The sequence below is a fragment of the Cavia porcellus genome, unplaced genomic scaffold (genome assembly GCF_034190915.1).
Source record: "Cavia porcellus strain 051 isolate PalLab524CR breed Dunkin Hartley unplaced genomic scaffold, mCavPor4.1 scaffold_6, whole genome shotgun sequence".
Classification (NCBI taxonomy): Eukaryota; Metazoa; Chordata; class Mammalia; order Rodentia; family Caviidae; genus Cavia; species Cavia porcellus.
The window spans coordinates 77,580,115-77,600,449 of NW_026947489.1; the positions used below are offsets into that span (position 1 = coordinate 77,580,115).

At 47.6% G+C, this 20,335-nt stretch overlaps 1 protein-coding gene across 7 annotated transcripts in view; it reads right to left on the reverse strand.

The window, feature by feature from the left end:
- Positions 1-19,484, reverse strand: part of Rph3al (rabphilin 3A like (without C2 domains)) — a 141,851-nt gene extending 122,367 nt beyond the window's left edge. For 4 of the 7 annotated variants that reach the window (XM_013152187.3, XM_013152190.3, XM_063251076.1 and 1 more), the window contains exon 1: positions 19,374-19,448. The gene's annotated coding sequence lies outside the window, so the exon portion shown is untranslated. Of the gene's footprint in view, positions 1-19,373 lie in introns of all 7 variants that reach the window. The other 3 variants (XM_003469544.5, XM_013152186.3, XM_063251075.1) reach the window with 3 other exon arrangements.
- Between the last annotated feature and the right edge of the window lie 851 nt (positions 19,485-20,335).

Genomic DNA, 20,335 nt, shown 5'->3' on the forward strand with positions numbered 1-20,335 from the left:
CTCAGGAGGCTGAGGCAGGAAAACCCCTGTGAGTTTGAGGCCAGCCTCGGCTACAAAGCAAGTTGAAGGCCAGCCTGAACTGCATAGCAAGACCCTGTTGCAAAAACACCCCCAACCCAAAAAAAGAAACACCGATATTTTAAAAAAGAAAAGAACACTGATATTTGTACATTTGACAAAACTACCTAGAAATGTATTTTTCAGAACATGTATTCACCACTAAGCAATGCATGACTCTCCTTCTGTTTCTTTTCCTTTTTTATGCTATTATTGTCTTACAAATTATATTTGTACATTGTAAGTCTGTAAGCACAGTTTTATAATCATTGCTTTACACAGTTGTCTTTCTAGTCACATAGGAGAAAAGAATTATAAACAAAATACATTCGTACTTCATTTCCTCATGTGGATTTGAGTCACTTTCCAGGATCCTTTTATCCCAGCCTGAGAGACTTCTGTTAGTACTTCTTTATAGGGTATGTCTACCAGTGACATAATTTCTCAGTGTTATTTATCTAGGCTGTCTAATTCCTCCCTGACTTTTGAAGGATAGTTTTTCTGGGTATAGAAATCTGTATGGATGACAGCCTGATCCTTTTGGCACTCTGACTTTGTCATCAGTGCCTCTGGCTTCCATACCTTCTGATGAGAAGTCAGCAGTGAGGCTAACCTTGTTAAGGATCCCTTGCCTTAGTTATTAAGGAGCTCTAACCCTTCATTTCTGAGCTCTGCTATCGCTTCCTCCCTGAAGTCAGGCTTTTGGTATAAGCACTCTCATGCTCTGTAATTCTCTTCTGTAGTGAGTATCACCAATGAAATTAAATAATTAATGATAACAAACAGCTCTATAGTGTGTTCTACCATTATGAGAATATAAGTCCCATAAAACAAGAACCAGGCCTGCTTCCCAGAAGCAGCACAGGGCCTGGCATGCTGCAGATTTTGGATAAATATTTATTGAACCAATGAATCATCCTCAAGGAGGCTTTTACGTCTCACTCTCTGTACCTGTATTAAATAGCCATGCTCTGCAATGGCCTTAGGGTGGCAAATTTACTTCCCTGTCCCTTGGCTTAGGTTTCGCTGTGTGACTTACTTTGGCCATAGGGACAGGCACCAATGTGGAAGGTGACAGAAGGCTTGACATATGCTTGTGCCATTAAGCTAGCTCCCTCGCACTCTTGTCTCTTCTGCACAAATGCATCAAAGAGGTCCCTGGTCCAAGTGAGATCAGAGATGCATTAAACAGAACGAAATCCAACTCACAGTGTGAAGCTAACCAAGTCCCAGTGAAAAAAGCCCAGATCAGGGAACCTTGCCCAACCCACAGATCTGTGAGAGAGAAATAAATACTTATTGCCAGATGCCAGTGGGTTCCAGGGTGGTTTGTTATGTTACAATATTGTAGCAATAGATGAGTAAGACATATGCACTGGCAAGTTTGAAGACTGAGAGAAGTCCTTGGGAAGGTTTTCCATGTGGTCCTTCATATGGCTCACTGTGGGGTCCAGACGGATTCTCTGGGCAATTCTACACCCCTGCGCCTCCACCTCTGAGACGCATCTCACCTTCCTTTCTGCCAAATCTGCATTCTCCGCACATTCCCTTTGCCATCCGTGCTCTTCCCTGAGCGTCTACTTGGAGCTCCTTTTGTCAGTACTTAGCGATATTGAAGCCATTTAGTTTGTGTAAGAACACTGACACTAGCCACTGATAAAACCCCTCCACCTGCCAGCCATCCTCCAGGTGTGTCCCCAAACTTAATAACGATACCCGGAGGAGTTGTGTTCTACACCTATGAACAGATCTCATAAATAAACTTCCCAGAACTCTGCCTGAGATAGCTCTAGTGCCAGTTTCCCAGAGCAGTCTGACCTGTACCAAACACCTCACTAAGTGCCAAGCACACAACAGGTGTTTGATTAGTGTTAGATTTTCTCTTCTTCAAAAGTTCTTTCTCTTCAAAAGTTCATTGCCACAGCCAGAAAATCTGCAGTTCTTTCCTAGCTGTGTGTGTGGGTGGGGAGTAAACCCTCACTGTTTCAGAGGCTCATTCTTCTTATACCTCAAGTGATACCCCAGTGTGTCCCAGAACTCAAGAGACAAAGGAGGAGACAGGGATACAATCAGGCTTTGCTTCCTCACACTGCAACTCTGAGTCAACATCTGCTGGAACATTTTATTTATTCATTCCAAATGCATAACTGTCTATTTCAAGGAGGGCTGGGGGGCTGGGGGTTTAGCTCAGCAGCACAAGCGCCTCCCTGGAAAGCGCAAGGTCATGAGTTTGATCCCCCCCCCCAACAAAGAAATCAAGGAGGGCTGGAGGCCATTTGGGAGTTAAATGCAATTAAAAAACAATAACTTAAGGATCAAAGAGAAGAGAGGCCCTGCAGAAAGTGGAAAGAGATGTCACCAGAAACCTGACGATTAACCCAGTCACCATATCTGGCTCTAGGCTCTCCTGCAGCTGCAGAAAGAAGATGCACATAGGAGCTGTGAAAGCTCAATATAATCAAAGCCAGCAGCAACAGGGAGCTCCAAGTTCTAAAGGACATTTCTTGGGGCAAAGTGAGGAGGCACCAGTCCTAACAATAAAGCCAGCACCCATGGGTCAATGGCTGTTCTAAACTAAACTTATATGGCTTCTGTCTGAATGCTTCAACAATGCCACACACAGTGCCATTACTGCTGTCGTACAGATAAAGGGACTGAGACCCGCTGATGCAAAGTCATGTCGCAAGGTTACAAACTAGGTAGCAGAATGAGGATGAAAACCCCGAGCCTGAGCCTTATCCTGCAAGCAATCATCTTTACTCACACTGGGCCCACCCAGCACACTGCCTCCCCTTCATCTTGCCTGTTCCCAGAACCCCATTACCTCTAGGAAAGTCCCCTCCAGACGGTGGGGCTGGATCCCCACTCCCAGCTTTGGAGATGCATCTCACTTCCCCCTTCACCAAAGCTACACTCTGCACACAGGCCTTTCCACCCTCACCCCCTCCTGAGCAGCTGCTTCCAGTTCCTTCCTACTCACTGTCCACCTGAGACTGCCCTGGGCCCAGCACTGGCACCCTCAGGGTCCACTTCCACACCTGCTAGCAGAGCTCACCACTGAGAATATCATAAGCTGAACGCCCACGGTGCAAACTCTGAACCCACCGCGAGCAGCACGGAACAGGGTCAGCCCACATTTCTACCTCGACCTCAAAGCATGAGCTGGATAGAAATTTTCAATTCCACAAAGGCAACTTCAATTCCACACGGGGTCTCTTCACTCCCAAGTTTCCCCCTTTGCTAAGTCAGTTCCCAATAACCCTGTCAAGTGTGGCTCAGTTCACCCTGTGATATCAGAACCTGAAGACGGGTTTATGGGACATCAGGGACCAGCCTGGCCCACAGGGCACTTTCTATGAGAAATCAGAAAAGGTACCTCTTCATGGAGGTGTTCTCTCCCAACTGCATAGAAACTGTCACAAGGGCTGGCAGTAAAGCTCAGTGGCACAGCTTTTGTCTGGCATACAGAAAGCCCTGGGTTCGATCCCCAGCACTGGAAAAACTAGCACTTAAAAAAAATCATCATGATAAACTGATAATGGAAAAACAAGATTTCACATCCATTTGTAACAAGCCATATAAATCAAAGCTGTCCTCCATGGAGTATCCTCATGCAGCACTCAACCTAAAAAGTGACTCCAGCACACCTCCAGGTCTACAAGCACTAAAATCAGGCACCTATGCAGTAAGCTTATGTTCCCCCAAAATTCGTGTTTAAATCCTACCCCTGCAAGAGGAGGTCCTCAGTTTGATTCCTGGTACCCACCCCCCAAAAAATCCTAACCTCTAAGGTGACAGTAATTAGAAGTGGGGCCTTGGGGGCTGGAGATTTAGCTCAGCGGCAAAAGCACCTTCTTGCAAGCAGGCAGTCGTGAGTTCGATCCCCGGTACCAATAAAAACAAAAAAGACAAAAAAAAAAAAAGAAGTGGGGCCTTTCAGGGATGATTAGGACATGAAGTTGGAGTCCTCATGAAAGATTTTAATGCACTTATAAAAGAGGCCCACGGTGAGCTGGGATGTATCCAGGGGTAGAACATTTGCCTAACAGGTGCGAGGCCCTGGGTTCTATCCCCCCAGCAGGGACAGGACAAGGGGGCTCAGTGGCCCTTTTCCCACGAGGACACAGTAAAAAGACATCTACTATGAACCATGCCTTGATCTCAAAACTTCCAGCTTTCAGAATTGTGAGAAGCAAAAGTCTGTTATCTATAAACCACTTGCGTGGTTTGTGGAATGTTGTTTCAACAACCTGAATGGACAGTAACTTCATGGTAAAGAACCATGTCTTGTTTCTGCTTACCTCAAGTGAAAAGTCTAAGATCAGGCATGATGGCACATACCCGTACCCCAGCACTCTGAGAAACTGAGGCAGGAGGACCACAAATTTGAGCCCAACCTAAGCAATTTAGCAACCTAGTGAGATCATGCCTTAGTGCAAAGGGTTTAACCTCCACTACCACACGCTCAAAAAACTAAGGTCAGAACAAGTCCAGACCGTGGAACAGGTGCCTTGTACCTAAATCAGGGTCATGGGACTCCAAGCAGTGGCTCTGGCAATGAGGAAATCCCCAGCAAATTAAAAGTGGCAGGTGGGGAAAGGCCCCTGGAAATCTGTGCTCAAAACAGCTGTGGTGGTCGGGGGTGAAGAATGAAACCAGAGGCAACACCGCCACGCCTTGGGCTCCAGGACACTCCTGGGCTAGTTCTAACAGAGAGGGGCTACAGATAATCTCCCATTCATCACTGACCTTTTCTTGGCCAACCTCACCCCTGACATCTTCCCATTGATCAAATACGTTCCTAGACCTGACATTAACAAGACGGGCACTCTGACAATTGAAATTGGGTCGTTTCCTGTCACGAACCTGTGTGATTTGATGACATTCAAAGAAGAAACCAGAGAGAATTCATTTCCTTTTTTACTTTCAGATGAGGCCCCACTCAGAGCAGAACAATTTAGATGTGAGCCTTCCTAAGCCAGAGGTCCCGGGGGAGGGAGAAGGGTGTGAAGGAACGGAGGGGTGAACCCGTTTCCTGACCACTGAACCAAACACCCCCTCACCTAACTCCTTTATGCTTGATATCAAGGAGCAAGAGGGGTGAACCTGGGCTCCAAAAATTATGTCCAGAAATAAAACACACTTCTGCATTTCCCCTTCTAAATTAAGCCAGTGTTCTCCATTAGTGTTCCATGGGGACTGAGAGAAAATTGCTTCAAAAATGGAAATTGGAAAAAAAAATGGAAATTGAACGTAAAATAAAGAGAGGGGGAAAGGACCTCACAAAGCCCAGACATTTGAAATAGTTTGCCTTTTTCTTCCTCCCCAGTGCTGGCTGGGGTGTAAACCCAGGGCCTCCACCTGCTATGTACCTGCTCTCCTACTGAGCTACACCCCCAGCCTGCTGCAGACTTTTTTTAAAATTTATTTTGAGACAGGGTCTCACTACACAGTTCAGGCTGGCCTTGAGCTTACTTTGTAGCCCAGCTGGTCTTGAACTTGTAACACTCCTCCTGCCTCAGCCTCCTGAGTGCTGGGATTACAGGCATGAGCCACCACACCTGGCTTTGCTGCAGATTTTTAAAGCTGGCTCCAAAGTCACTGCTGTTGAGCTGATTATGAAAGCCCAGAAGGTCAACTGCTGAATTAGGGTCCCAGGACTGGGAATGTGGTTCAATGGGTAGAGTCCCCTGGGACTGATCCCCACCACCACAGAGACAGTGAGAATAAGAAGGAGAATGAGAGAGGCAGAAAAATTAAAAAATAGGGTCATGACAAATTCAGAGCATAAAGTCAGCTGTTTATACTCAGAGTTGGGGCACTGCGAGAGGCTCTCTGCACTCCACTGTTGATTGCTTGGACACACTGTATCCACCAGGCCCCTGTGATTGCAAGCAACAGATATGGAGGGTGGCCCATTTAAGCGGAAAGGACTCAGTGGGACTCAGTGGAGGAGCAGCTCACACCTCTGAACCGTGCAGTGGGAGCTGAAGAAAATAGGAACCCTGGTGACTACGGAAGCCACAGCCTCCGTCTCATCAGCTGCACTTCAGGACTAAGTGGCTCCAGTGCCCTTTCGCTTAGCTTCATCTGCTGAAGGGTTAAGTCCCACAATGGGCTGGCCAAGAATAGAGCCCACAGTAGGAAAGGTCCCACCCCTGGCCTGGCCCATGGCTACAGAGAGGTGTTCACTTTGTGAGATAAGAACATACTTTAGATGTGAGCAGCCTTCTGCAGAGATGCCCTGCCTTACAAAAACAGAGGTACACTTAGTCTAGGACCCAGTGATCAATTTTACTCCTAAGAGAAGTAAAAAATACATTTCAATTTGACTTGTCCCTAGACGTTTTTATTTTGTATTTTTAGACAGGGCCTTGCTAAATTGCTAAGTTGCCTAAGCACAGGCTGAACTTGTAATCCTCCTGCCTCAGCCTCCCAGAGTGCTGGGGTTATAGCAAGAGCCACTATGTACTCAGCCACTTCATGTGTAACAGCCACAATCTGAGAACAGCCCAGGGATCCAAAAACAAGTGAAAGGAGAAACAGATTGTACAAAATCATACAAAGGAATAGTACGGAGCAATAAAACCATAAAAACAATTTCTGACACACACATTAGGGAAGGCTCTCAAAAACATCAAAGCAAGTCAGAAAAAGAGCACATATTGTATGATTCCAGGTATATGAAGTTCTAGTACCAGCAAAATTAGTTTAGGAAGGAAAAAATTCAAAATGGTGGCTCATTCTGCCTGGGAACTGGGGATGGGCCTGCCTAGGACTGGGCATAATAGAACTTTCTAGGACGATGGTCACATTCTCTCTCATTTTTTGGCAGGATTTTGCTGCACGGTCCAAATGCCCTCACAATCCTGCCTCAGCCTCCCAAGTGCAGGGATTACAGCTGTGCACCATCATGCCCAGCCACGTTCTCCATCTTGACAGGGACGTGAGACAAAGTAGTCTACACGGTCTCCTGATTTCAGCAGACAGCACACGTGAGCTTTGTGCATTTCACTGTTTGCAGTTTGGCACTAAAGAAAAGGACTGTATACAAATCCTGAGCTTTAGTTAAGGGCAAGCTTGCTGGAGAGCCTGACTGTTTTGTTCATCAAAGGGGTACTATTAAGATAGTAGAAACCTTGTACTAAGAGAGTTATTCACAACACACAATAGGCATCACATAAGTAGTACACCATGAAAGTAGGAAGTTCTTTGAGAAATCAGAAAGATCTAATAGGGAAAAAATGTGTTCAGACGAGTACAAGCAAACAGCCCACAAATACATTCAGCCTCAATACCAATCAGTGAAATGCCAATTCAAACACAAGGAGATACCAGTTCCCATAAGCCAGCCTGGGATCATCCAAAAGCAAGGATGTGTGATTGTGGGCCAGTGAGTATCCTGGCCCAGGCTGGACGGAACACAGGGGCTTCCGTGGGGCAGTAATGGGAGGTACAGCCTGTGATCCTATAATTCCACTCCTAGGGAAACAGCCTGGAGAAACCTACATCTGGAAAGGACATTGGTCATAGGAGGGAAAAGCAGAAACAACCCAAATGCCCATCTGTGAGTAGAAAGAACAAGTGGGCATCTTCCCACAAAGAGTCTAAAAGCAAGGAACTAGCTGGCTACAGTGGCACAAACTGTAATCCCGGTACTGTGAGAGGCTGAGGCAGGAAGATCCGAAGTTCACGACCTTGTGACTTAGTGAGACCCTGGGTCACAATACATATAAAAAGAACTGGGCATGTAGCTCAGTGAAGGCCCCGAGTTCAAGTCGTAGCGCCCCCAGAATACAGAAATAAAACATGAACTACAGCAACTTGCAACAACAGAGTGACCTTCAGGAACATGAACCCAACTACAGTGCTATTAAGCAGCTGGAATACAGTCGGGTCCTAGTTATGAAAGTTCAAATGCATGCGAAATCACATCCTACATTAAGGATATAAATTTACGTGGGAAAGCCTCAAAGTACAGCGAGTTAACGCTTACAATAACATTCAGGTTAGCTCTTTCCCCAGGGCTATGAAGGAAGCACCATTTAAGGAGAGAGATACAAGTAAAAGCCGATGGTGAAGGGTGGTCCTCCACCTCCTGAGTTAGCTGGGCAGAGGTCCACTCTATGCCTTCCCACGCTGTCCATGTATGTGTCGTGGGCTGTTTTGAACATATATTTCACAACTGAAAAAAATCAGAAACTTTCAGCTGGGCACATTGGTGTACACGTGGGAAGCTGAGGCAGGAGAACTGCTTAATTCCAGTCCTTTGAGGCCTGACTTGGCCACTTAATGAGACCCACTAATGGACCTTCTTATATTCTAATAATATCCAGTTACAGAGAACACAAAGGCAGAGTTCAGGGGTACAGCACCTGCCTACTGTGCCCAAGACTCTGGATCCGATACTAAAGAAAGGAAAGGAAGGGGAAAACAAAGAGAAGGCCCCCACTCGGGAGCCTCCTGGAACCCCAGGAGCCTTTCTCCTTTGCAATGAAAACTTCCCTAACTTCCTCCTCTGGGCTCACGCTTCAGTCCTCCACGCTGTGAGACCACGAGCCCTGTACTGCGGTAACATCACCGGACCCCACGGAGACACGGGGCTGGTAACAACTCTCCCAGGCTGCAAACAGACACCTGCATGTGCTGCACACCCGCACCCACCTCCATCTGCACAACATCTATCTGCCTTTGGAGGCGCAGACTCCCAGCAGTACCCCAGGCTAAGAGGACAGGACAGGAATCTGCCCAGAGGTCCCCAAAGCTCTCCGAAAAATTAACTAGAGCTCAAGTGAGAAGAGTAGCATTGCCCAGAAATGGCCCAAGAATAGGAAAGAAAAGAGGAGAAATTGGCTTCTTCTGAAAAGGAGGGACCATGATCACGGTTTCCACTGTCCCCAGCTCCACTGGATGACAGGAGTGGGCCAAGACCAGCAGAGAACCAACCAGAAGCTGCAGAAAATGCAGCTGGGCTGCCAGGGGAAACAGCTCTGCTGCAGAAAAGCACTTATGGGTATCCACAATAAACCTAATAATCATTCACCACACTGTACCTATTTTACAGATATAGAAATCAAGTCACAGAGAGGTTAAGTGGCTCAAAGTCACACAATTACAAGTGATGGATCCAGGACTTGAACCCATGAAATCTAGCTCTGAGCAATGCTCTAAAACCCTGCCAGTGATGGCGAACCTTTTAGAGACCAAATACCTAAACCGCAACCCAAAACCCACTCATTCATTGCAAAGTGCCAACATGGCAGTTAAACCTGAATACTGACATTTTAGTTTAGAAAAACTCATACATTAACATCTTTTGTGTTAAAAGAGAAATACAATAACACGCATGCCACAGGTTCACTGTCACTGCTAGACTGTTGTTATATTCCAACCCAACATCTCTTTCCCCATGTGACTGTTCTAGGGTCTAGTTTAGTATCCTCAGATTTACTAAGTAAAAACACAGCATGTCTATGGGGATGTGTTTAAACTAAAATTTTCTTTGCTTTTTAAATCTGTGGTTCAAATAGTGTGTCCTGCAGGTCTGGGGGGCACTAGGACCTGCCCTATTGTCTTCATTAGCCAACCCAGATGGGAGTCTAAATAAATTTTTGAAAAAAATAAGAAGAGGAGAAGTGTTTGAAAAGAAGACATCAATAAACAGAGAATGGGCCATACAGCTGGATAGGAAAACTCAATATATTTATTATTGTTTAAATTTAATATCATTCCAAATGAGATTTTAATGACATTTGCAGAAAATGCAATAAAATGATTGTAAGCTTCATACAGAAGCATGAACACATAAGCAAGCACAGTGAAGGAAATTTGGAAAAAGAATTTGTAATAGCCAGGCATGAAACACATAAAGTCATAATAAAAATGTGATAGTGGAAGAAAAAGAAAGACTAATAAAAAAACAGAGAAAGTCTAGAAACTAACACATTTGTACACACCAGTAAAGCTGGCATTTCAGGTCAGTCTGAGGGAAGAGGAAGGGTTCCCAAAGATCCAGCAGCCCTAGCTGCCGGACCTGGAAGGCTGAGGGCCGGGGGAGAAAGGTCTCACAGTCTGCCCCTCGAACCTTCTGGATGGGGAACAACATGACTACTGTTCCTAACCCAAAAACCCATGTTCCACAATGCTTCCAAATCCACAACTTTTTGAGCACCAATATGACAAGAACACACCAATAGAAAATTCCACACTGTGATACTTGTTTCATGCACAAAATTATTTAAAATATTATATAGAACTACCTAAAAGTTGTGGGTATAAGGTACATCCGTACATGAGTTTATTTAGAATTGGGTCCCAACCTGTTATGTCTGTGCAAACATTCCCAAATGCAAAACACTTCTGGCCCCAGGCATTTTGATATTGGCTACTCAACTCACAGCATACATTTAAAAAATAAAATACAGTTAGTGAGGAAAGAAAGTGAACAGAAAGAACGGGTCTACAGTTTGCAAAGACATCAGATCAGCCTCTTCACATCATAAACCAAAATCAGTCTTGACTGGATGGAGGTGAACCCAGAGAGAGCAGAATGGAAAAGTTGAGACTAAAAAAGAAGCAGAAGAAAATCCAGGTGAGTATTTATCTGACCTCAGGACAGAAAAGAGCTTTCCGACCAAAAAGCAAAGGAAACAATCATAACATGAAAGGCTGGCTCGATTTAATCACAGGTACTGGTCAACTCAGGCTGCCGTAACTAAGGACTGTAGACATTGATTTCCCACAGCTCTGGAGGAAGCCAGAAGTCCAGGATCAAGGAGGCAGCTGATTGGGCCCCAGTGCGGACTCTGCCCGGCTGGCAGACTGCCACCTTCTTCCTGTGTCCTCCTATGACCTTTCCTTGGAGCACAGACAGGGAGAAGATAGTTCTCTGCTGTCTCTTCTTATAAGGACGCAGAGCCTATCAGATTGAGGTCCTATCTTTATGACCTCTTTTAACCCTAATTAGCTCCCTATTCCAAACCCACACTAGGGGTTAGGGCTTCAATTTATGAAGTTGCTCAGGCTGGGCTCAAACTTACAATCCTCCTGTCTCAGCCTTCCACAATCCTAGGATTACAGGTGTGTGCCACCATGTCCAGCTATAATTTTTTTAAAAGAACACTATTTTTAGGAACTATTAACTAAAAAAAAGAAAAGAAAGAAATGAACTATTATCTCACAGCCAAGCAACATCTAAGCCAGACATCCAGGGGTGCAGTCTTTAGGAAGAGGGCTTAAGGGCCAGCCAGGGCCCAGCACAGGAAGGTCATATACATCTCACATACAGCAGTCTGGCAGCGTGACCCACATTACCCATGACTCTGCAAGGAATCACAGAGGGGCATAACAAGCATCCTAAGTCAGTGAAAATCTGGCCCTGCGGGAAAGGGACATCTTATTTGACATGGCTTTAAGAGACAGACTCAGAGACAGAATAACAAAGAGACAAATTTCAGCTCAAACAGAGAACACCTGCTGTCTACCAAAGGTGTCCCCTAAAAGCCCAAAGACTGTGTGCTGTGAGCTTCAACTCAGGGATCAACGGAGGGGAGAATTCTTGTATCAGCAAGGGGTTTATACTAAACTACTTTTTAATTACAAAAGTAGTTTTCCTTTAAAGAATTTAAAACAATTGTACCCACAAAGTGAATTAATTCTGCAGTATACAAATTGTATCTTGAAGCCAGGGATTTAGCTCAGTGGCATAAGCACCATCGTGGCAAATGTGAGGTTGTAAATTCAATCTTTGGTACTAAAAAAACAATCTATACCTTAGCCTGGCTGGTGGCACACACCTGTAATCTTGACACTCAGAGGCTGAGGCAGAAAGATTGCTATAAATTCAAGGCCAGGCTGGGCTACAAAGTAAGCTCAAGGCCAGCCTGAATAGTGCAGGCAAAATCTATCTCAAAAAACCAAATGATCAAAAAATTATATCTCAGATATTGGAGCTGTAGCTCAGTAGTAAAACACATGCCTCACACATACAAGGCCTTGGGTTCAATCCTCTGCACCGAAAAAAGTTTATACTTTAATAAAATTATTTTTAAAAATTTATCACAGAGAGAACATCTCTTTAATCTTCATATGTACATATACACATATAAAACATACCTACATAAATACAAACATAAAATCCTATAACATAGTCTACTAGATCTTTTTTGTTCTCCATTACTGGGAATTGAAGCTTTGCATTGGGCTATATATTTAGCTCCCGTTTTTTTTTTTTTTTTTTTTTTTTTTTAATTTTGAGACAGTTTCGTTAAATTGCTAAATTTCCCAGGCCGGGCTCAAACTGACGATCATCCTGCCTCAGTCTCCCAGAGTATTAGGATTACAGGCATACACTACTAGATCTATGACATCTTTTCATATTTGTTTTTTGCTGTACTAAGAAATGAACCCAGCTGGACACGGTGGCAAGTTCATGGCCAGCCTGAACTACACAGTGAGGCCTTGTCTCAAAAAACAACAACAAAAAACTGAACCCAGGGCCTTTGAACCTATATCCCAGGCCTTTCACATGTATGTATATCACGTGTTTGTATTCAGGAAGAACCATGTGTATACATTTCTTTTTATTCCATGCTGAGGATGGAACTTAGAGCCTCTCACCTGCTAGGCAAGCACTCTCACTAAGTTACATGCCCAGCACATGCTGACATTTCTGTGTAGTGTATCATGCCACATGTATCACTGCAGCTTGGTCTCCCCTTACAGTCTTAAGAGATGCTTCTATATTGTGAGGGTTGCACAAAGGCAGCCCCAGAGCAGGGGCCAAAGTTCCTTGCTCCTTTTCCTTCCTTCCTCTCTTCTTTCCTCCCTTCCTTCCTTTTCAGTGCTGAGGACTGAACTCAGAGCCTCACTCACACTAAGCACAGCTCTATTCCTGAGCTACACCCCTAGTTTGTGATGATTTCTTTAGCGTAGCTAAAAATTACTATGTTAGGGGCTGAGGATTTAGCTCAGCGGCATAAGCACCTGCCTTACAAGTGTGTGGTCATGAGTTCGATCTCCAGTACAGATAAAACAGAAAGAGACAAAAAAAAATAAAATAAAATAAAAATTACTATGTTGTAAGGAGCCACCTTTTGCTCTCTTTTGTATTTTTATTTATTTATTTGGGTACCTGGGATCGAACTCAGGACCCCTCGCTTGCCAGGCAGGCGCTTTGCTGCTGAGCTAAATCCCTGGCCCACCTTCTGCATTTAACAGGTCCTTCCAAACTGCATCTACTGCAATACACTTCCTTTCCAAGCCTCAGACCCCATAGATGTAAAGACCTGAACCCTAGAGATTGGTCCTAGCTTGCTTATTCCATGGCTTGGTTTTGTTCCACCACTCTTCTGTATTATTCAAATCCCTGTCCAATAATAAGAGGGGCCCCCACTCCCCCTTATTACTGGCAGGATTCAAAGCACAGGCGAAATGGCCACCTGGTTATCCACCCTGGTTTCTGATGGAGGGGACCTCTGTACCAGGAAGGAGACCCTTCTAACTACAAGGTGCTATAGCTGTATCTTCAGTCAGAGGGCACACATCAGCATGTGGAGCCCGGGAGAAAAAGCAAAGGGAAATTTAGCAAACCCTGGGATTAGCTACTCGGATCGGCCAGGCCCCAAAATGAAAACCAACGGGTGAATTATGTGGGGGCACAGCAGCATGAGTCAGGCAGGGCGGGATTTCAATGACCATTCACCCTTGCTGCCAGGCCGAGCCATCCGTAAGTTCATGTCACTGCCCACAGTGGTCACAACAAGATGCCAGTGATTAATGGTCCAGGGTGTATAAGAAGTGCTTTTACATAAGGCGCCAACCATGGAACTGCGCTCTTACATAAGGTGCTCTGGTATTTTTAGCAGCACATAACTGCCGTGTGAATGGAGGAGCCACTCCCGCAGCAAAGGCCGCTACTCCACAGGCTGGCGCAGTCCTTGAAATGCTGCTGTGGAAGGGCTGAGGATGACCATGCAGGCTAGCAGCGCCCCCAGATTCTATAGTATCTCCAGGCTTACCTGACTCCCTTAGACCAGCAGAAGGAGATCCACATCCTTCACTCATCCCCAGTGTCCAGGGAGTGAGATCAGGGCAGTTTCAGGGACAAGGTCCACCCCAAGCAGCCACCTGCTAGCTAAGCAATAGCCAGGGAGTGGAAAGGACTGGAGGAAACCAGCTGACCCCGGCTCTGTTCTCACATCTTCAAGCCTCTCTCCAGAACCTGCTAACCCTAGTCCTCACATTGCCTTGTGTCCACTGCAAGAAATCCAAAGCTCCTGCACAGTGAGGCCCAAAGGAATGGAGGAGGGTCTGTATTCACATCCTGCTTTAGGCCCACTGCTGCCTTTTCCTCCTGCTTTAGCACATCTTATTGAAATGTAACATTCAGAGGATGCATATCCACACTGACGCATTCTGGGCTGGGACTGTACTCTGCTCAGTCCCTGGGAGGCCTGAAGCCCTTGGGCCCGATCCCCAGCACCACACACGCACGCACACACAAATGATGGATTCTGACAGTGCCAATATACCTGTGTAAACCAACATCCAAGTTTAAGAAACAAACCAAGTGTGATGGCACACACCTGTAGGATGGATGAGCCTGGGACTTAGAAGCCAGCCTGGGAAACACAGCAAGATTCCAACTCTAAAAAACAAAACAAGGGCCAGGGATACAGCTCAGCAGCACAGTGGCTGCCTGGGAAGCACAAGGTCGTGAGTTTAATTCCTGGTACCAAAAAAAAAAAAAAATCCTTTTCAGGTGTTATAAAAACAAAATACATGGGGTTGGGGATTTAGCTTAGCAGGCAAGCACGAGGTCGTGAGTTCAATTCCCAGTACCGATAAAACACACACACACACACACACACATCACCCACCTCCCAGAACCTTCCTCAGGCCTCTAGGAATCTAGTACTGCTAATACCTCGTCTTTTTCACCCTACCGCACTTTAGATGAATGGAACCATACTCTATGTGCTCTTTTCCATCTGGTTCCTTCCTTTTGCTCAGCATTCCATATATGTGATTCATGCATGCTTTACCACGTGACTGTCAACTGTTCATTCCCTCTACGACAGTGTTCTGTTGTCTGTACTCACCCCAAAATAGGTGTCGTTTCTACTGCTGACGGACACTGGTGATTTTCAGTGTTTGCTGCTAAGAACAGTCTAGAACATGCCTTTGCATTGCAGCATTGTGCCTGCCACAAAACTTTAAAATGTCAGACACTACTGACTTGAGCCTCAAATCATGGTAAGGCCAGTCTGTCCACTTCTCCAGTTCACCCTTTTGTTCTTCAAACACTCTCCTGCTGTCTAGAGAGCACCAGAGTCCTTAAGGAGTCAGACTTCCCAGGTCTGATGCATGGTTCTCTGGCATGTCCTTGCCATGTGACACTCTCTCTGTGGATTAGTATTCTTCCCAGTAAAAGGGAATGACAGCAGCACCCATAACTTCCCTCAGCTGAGAGTCAGTAAGGCAGAGGGTGCACACCACGAACATGCAGTCCACGTCACTAGGTACGATCACTGGCAAAGGAAATTTTGTTTCTTAACTCTCCCAAGGTACCCAGCTCTGCGTGACCCTGCCAGGATGTCCATAAGCAAGGCCCCCAGAGGAGGACACAACTAAGAGCTCACCTCTACCTGGAGCAGGGTTGCACCAACAAGCCACACACACACACACACACACACACACACACACACACACACACACAGCGCACTCTGTTCCTTTCTCTCCAGCACCCAAATGCATAGCTTGGCTGCTGTAGCTATTGTCCTTGTATCCACAGGACACTGGGTATCACTCAAAATGTGACCTAAACCAGGGTTATTGTTGTAGGGTCATCATTAATGGCGTCAGCAGCTTGGTAACAATGTGCTGGGGCACTAACAGTACCCAGATGTCACTGCCTGGAGAACAAAAATGTTGAAATGTCTCCACAAAATGACACTGCAGAGGAGCATTTTATTCACTTTTTGTTTGTTTGTTTGTTGTTTTTCTTAGGTGACCAAAAAAAAAAAAACAGAAATAGCTTCTTGAAGCTTACAGTGCAGAGACCCAAGAGCAAGAGACTAGGGCCTCACATTCCTGGTTGCTATGGTAACAGGATTTCACAGCAGGAGCTCATTTTCAGACAGTGACCTGCAGGAGGACATCTCCTAAATAAACTTAGTTAACGGTGTGCCAGTACAAGGGGGTGATTAGTTTTGCTTACCAAAAAAGACATTTAAAAGTGCCTTTCTGGACAGAAATGACCCAGCGACCCTTGCAAGGCTTTCTCTTTATTCCACAATTCTTAAAGCTGGGCTGAAAAATGGCTTGTTTCCAAGGCCTCTGGGGCAAGTGGATGTCACAGCCTTCCTAGTCACTTGTCCCATCATTAACCATCTGTCTATGACAGAGACCTTTACTCAAGTCCAGTGGTTGCCCCAAGCAACCAATAAGCCAAGTCACCAGCACGTCCTGTACATCTGGGCCACCAGGTGCTGAGGGAAAGATGTAAAACATACTTGTTTCTTGAACAAATAGCAAATCACAGTATGAACCTAAAAACATCCTTGAGAAGCAGACTCAGGTTCCAACCTCAGCTTTGCCCACCTGCGAGCTACGTGCACGAGGCAGCTTCCTGGTCCTCTCTCAAGTTTGCATCCTCACGGGTGGAATGAGAACAATAATCCCAACACCTATCTTTCCAGGTATTATAAGCCAATACAAAACACGGGAGTGCCTGGACCCATCAGCTCAGTGCCCAGAGCGGGACACAGAATAACCCACTCAATAAACAGCAGCTCAATTAAGAGCTGGAAAAGCATGTCCCATAATCCTGGTATGGGAAGCTAACAGCAGAAAGCAACGTATTATGTTGTGCAGCCTGCAACCAATCCGCCAATGAGCCTGGCAGGAGTAGATGGACTGCAATCTGGAAGAGTGGAACAGTCTTAGAGGGAGAGGGAATTTGAACTGGACTCAAGGATGATGCGATGGGAGGGGGTGTTCTCAGAAGTCTGGGGTGTAAAAGTATCAGGTACCTACACGGTGCCCAGTCCTGGGGAATCAGGGAGACAGGAAACAGGTTTGTGGCAAACATCAGGAGTCAGGGATAGAAAGGGCTGAAAATTACCAGACAGCTATAGGACAGTGGGGGTTCAAAGTCACTGAGCCAGGAAATGGGTCCTGATGTAATGAGCGTAGGGCCCAGTTTTGCTGGGAAACAGCACCTGAGGCAGTAGGCCAGTGCAGAGCCAAGCAGGCCATCAGGACAGGGAGTCAGAAAGTACAGGACTGGAACCTGGTGTGAGGGAAGCTATGTGACCAACAGCTTCACAAGGGAACAAATTCAGAGCCAAAAAGACTTCTCACGGGAGGGGTTCTGTGACAAGGTAAAGGGGACTGCCATTCAGAAGTGACACGGCAGACACATTGCTGCATGGGGCTGGCAGCAGAGAAACCTGCTAAGAAACACTGTTCTGTAGCCTAAGCTGTTCCAGGCCCAGGAGTCACTTCAGAGACACTTCAGAGACAAACACGCCCACCTGAGTGACAGTCACAGGAGGGCCTGCTGCCCTGAAGTGAGAGAAAGCTGCCTGGGAAGAGGAACCCAGACATGGACATGCTGAGTCTGTGGTGACCTGTGTCGCCCAGGAGAGCGTGACAGACAGGACAAGGCTAGACACACCAGACGGGTGTTCCCAGAGGACTTGGGGAGAGTCTCATGAGAAACAAACCTATGGCCTAGAAAACCAGTCCCAGCAAACAGGGACAGCTCAGAAAAAGAGGAGGAGGAATGATCGAGAAGGGAGAACAAAGCCAGGAGAGTGGCTATGCTCAGAAAATGACAGCAAGGACTCCTAGGAGACAGGGCACCCAGAGGTGGGCTTCCCGGGGCCCGGAGGATGAAGGGCCCACAGAACAGCAGTGTCTGGAAACTCCAGACTCCCAGCTAGGCAACTTCAGCAAAGTGGCAGGGATCGGGCTTCGGAGGACTAAGGGGAGGACTAGGGGGAGGACTAGGGGAGGAGGAGGGAAGGAGGGAGGAGATACAGAGGTGTCAGGAAAATGTGCAGTGAGTGAAAGAAGGAAGCCAATCTTATGGCTCAGATGCAAGTCTCTCTCTGTCTCTCTCTCCTCTCTCTCTCTCTCCTTTTCCTTCCTTCCTTCCTCAGATGGGAGGCCAAATGGATGTCATAGGTAGGGAGTGGGAGATTCCTGGAGACCGGTGAGGGGGCTGCAGAACTGGCCCTGTCAGTGCTCTCTGACCAGGACCAGGGCCACCCCTTCTCACCTTGCTGGCCCAGACTGCAGGAAGGATCAAAGGTTCCTTGCTGCACAGGTGGAGGTGACACAAATCATTCACCCAGATCCCCCTTGCTCTGATCCTACTGGGACAGGTCTCCACCTTTAGCTTCACACCTCTTGGCTGGGGCCACCGCTGTATGACTGACAGCTTACTCTGTTCCTTCAGAGCCAGGCACGGGCTAGAATCACAGAACTCTCAGCGCTGCCCTCTGTAGCTTCCACACCGCTGGAGGCCCAGGTCGTACCCCGAGCGCAGAGAGGGACCATAGACGGTCTGCAGCCTATCCCCAAATTCTGCCGGACCGCTGCAAAGGAGCGGGAAACAATCCCAGGGCGAGGCTGTCAGGCCAAAAGTGGTGGGCAGGGCGCACTGGGGCCCGGTCTCCGAGCTCCCACACCCCGGCTGCCAACGTGCCATCGAGACTCCGCTCCTACCCCCTACCCAAGGGGAAGGGACAGTGCTGGATCCCCCGCCACGGCCAGGCCACGCGCACTGAGCGGCCGCCACGACCCCGAGCCCGCCACCCCCACCCGCGCACGTGCGCGCCGGCCGGGCGCTGGGCAAACGCGGCACTTGTTGACTCGCTCGCCCGCGCGCTCACCCCAGCGCCGCCTGCTGTCGGCGGCCGCTGCGCCGCCCGCCCCTCCCCCACCGGCCGCCCCCCGCCGCGGGCCACCGGGGCGCCGCGGGGAGTCCCCTCCAAGCTGCCGGCCCCGCGCAGAGGCCGGGCGTGCGGAGGGCTGGAATCAGGCGCAGGCGCGGGCAGCTCTGGGGCAGCCCCGGGATCGGGGCTCGGCCGTGGTCGGGGAGAGCAATTCGGCGCCAGGCCCTGCCCGCGCCCCGCAGCTCCCCGGGGCTCAGCCCCCGGCCCGGGCGCGCCCAGCTCCCGGATCCCAGGCGCTGCTCTGGGGCTGCTCTGCGCACCTCTTCCGGCCCCGCCGCAGAGTCAGACGCACTCTCAGGCCCTCAGAGCCTAGACCCCGAAAAGGGGCGACCCCACTTTAGCCACACTTACCGGGGGTCCGGCCCTGCCGCCCGCGCGCGCTCCCTGGCTGCCCTCTGGTGGCGGCCGCGGGTACCCGCCGCGCCCCGCCCCGCCGCGCCCCGCCCCGACCCGACCGGGACCTGTTGCTGCGGGCTGGAGAACCCTGGCCAGAGGTCACATAGAGGTGACTGTCTGTCTAGATGGCGCTCCTCGCCTCCTAATGGGAATCAGGGCTCTTTGTTCCTGGATAGCAAACAGCACTGGCTTTTTATAAGCAGCTGCAAGTCTCTAATCCCAAACTTAAAACCTGATTTGTAGAAATGACCCAGGAAAAGAAGGCAGGCATGCTTTCTGGGGCCTGGAACAATACCTGGCACTAGCTGGAGCACAACATATATTTGTTGAGTGAATGATGCTCCATGGACAAGGGACGAACTCAGACACTGCTACCGTCCAGAGAGGAAGTAACCATAACAAACCAAAGCTCTCCTCTGCTTTGTCTTGGCATTACCAATTCAAAACTTACCGGCTATTTCCACATTTTTGTTTTGTTTTCTTTGAGACAAGGGCTCCCTTTGTGGTGAAGGTAGTCTGGAACTCACAGCCATCCTCTTGTCTCGGCCTCCCAAGTGATAGGATTACAAGGTGTGTCCCACCATGTCCAACTCCCATATATTTTTGATGAAATAATTTCCTGGGATGGCCCTGGAAATCAATAACTGAGGGAAAACTAAATTTGGAAGTGCTGATTTGCCAGATTCATGCTGCAGCCCCCTTGGTACCTGTCAATGATACAGAGGAATGTAACTCCTGACCTACTGTGTCCGGTAGGAGTTTGTGTTCTCTGAAGTCAAAGAATGATTTTTAGGAACAACAGAGCTTAAGAGCAGAATGTATTTATTGAGAGAAAGAAAGCTTCTGTCTGAGAGAGAGACAAAAGGGTCTCTTTGTCTTGAGAGAGTTGCCAGGGACTCTTGTCTTTTCAGGGGCTT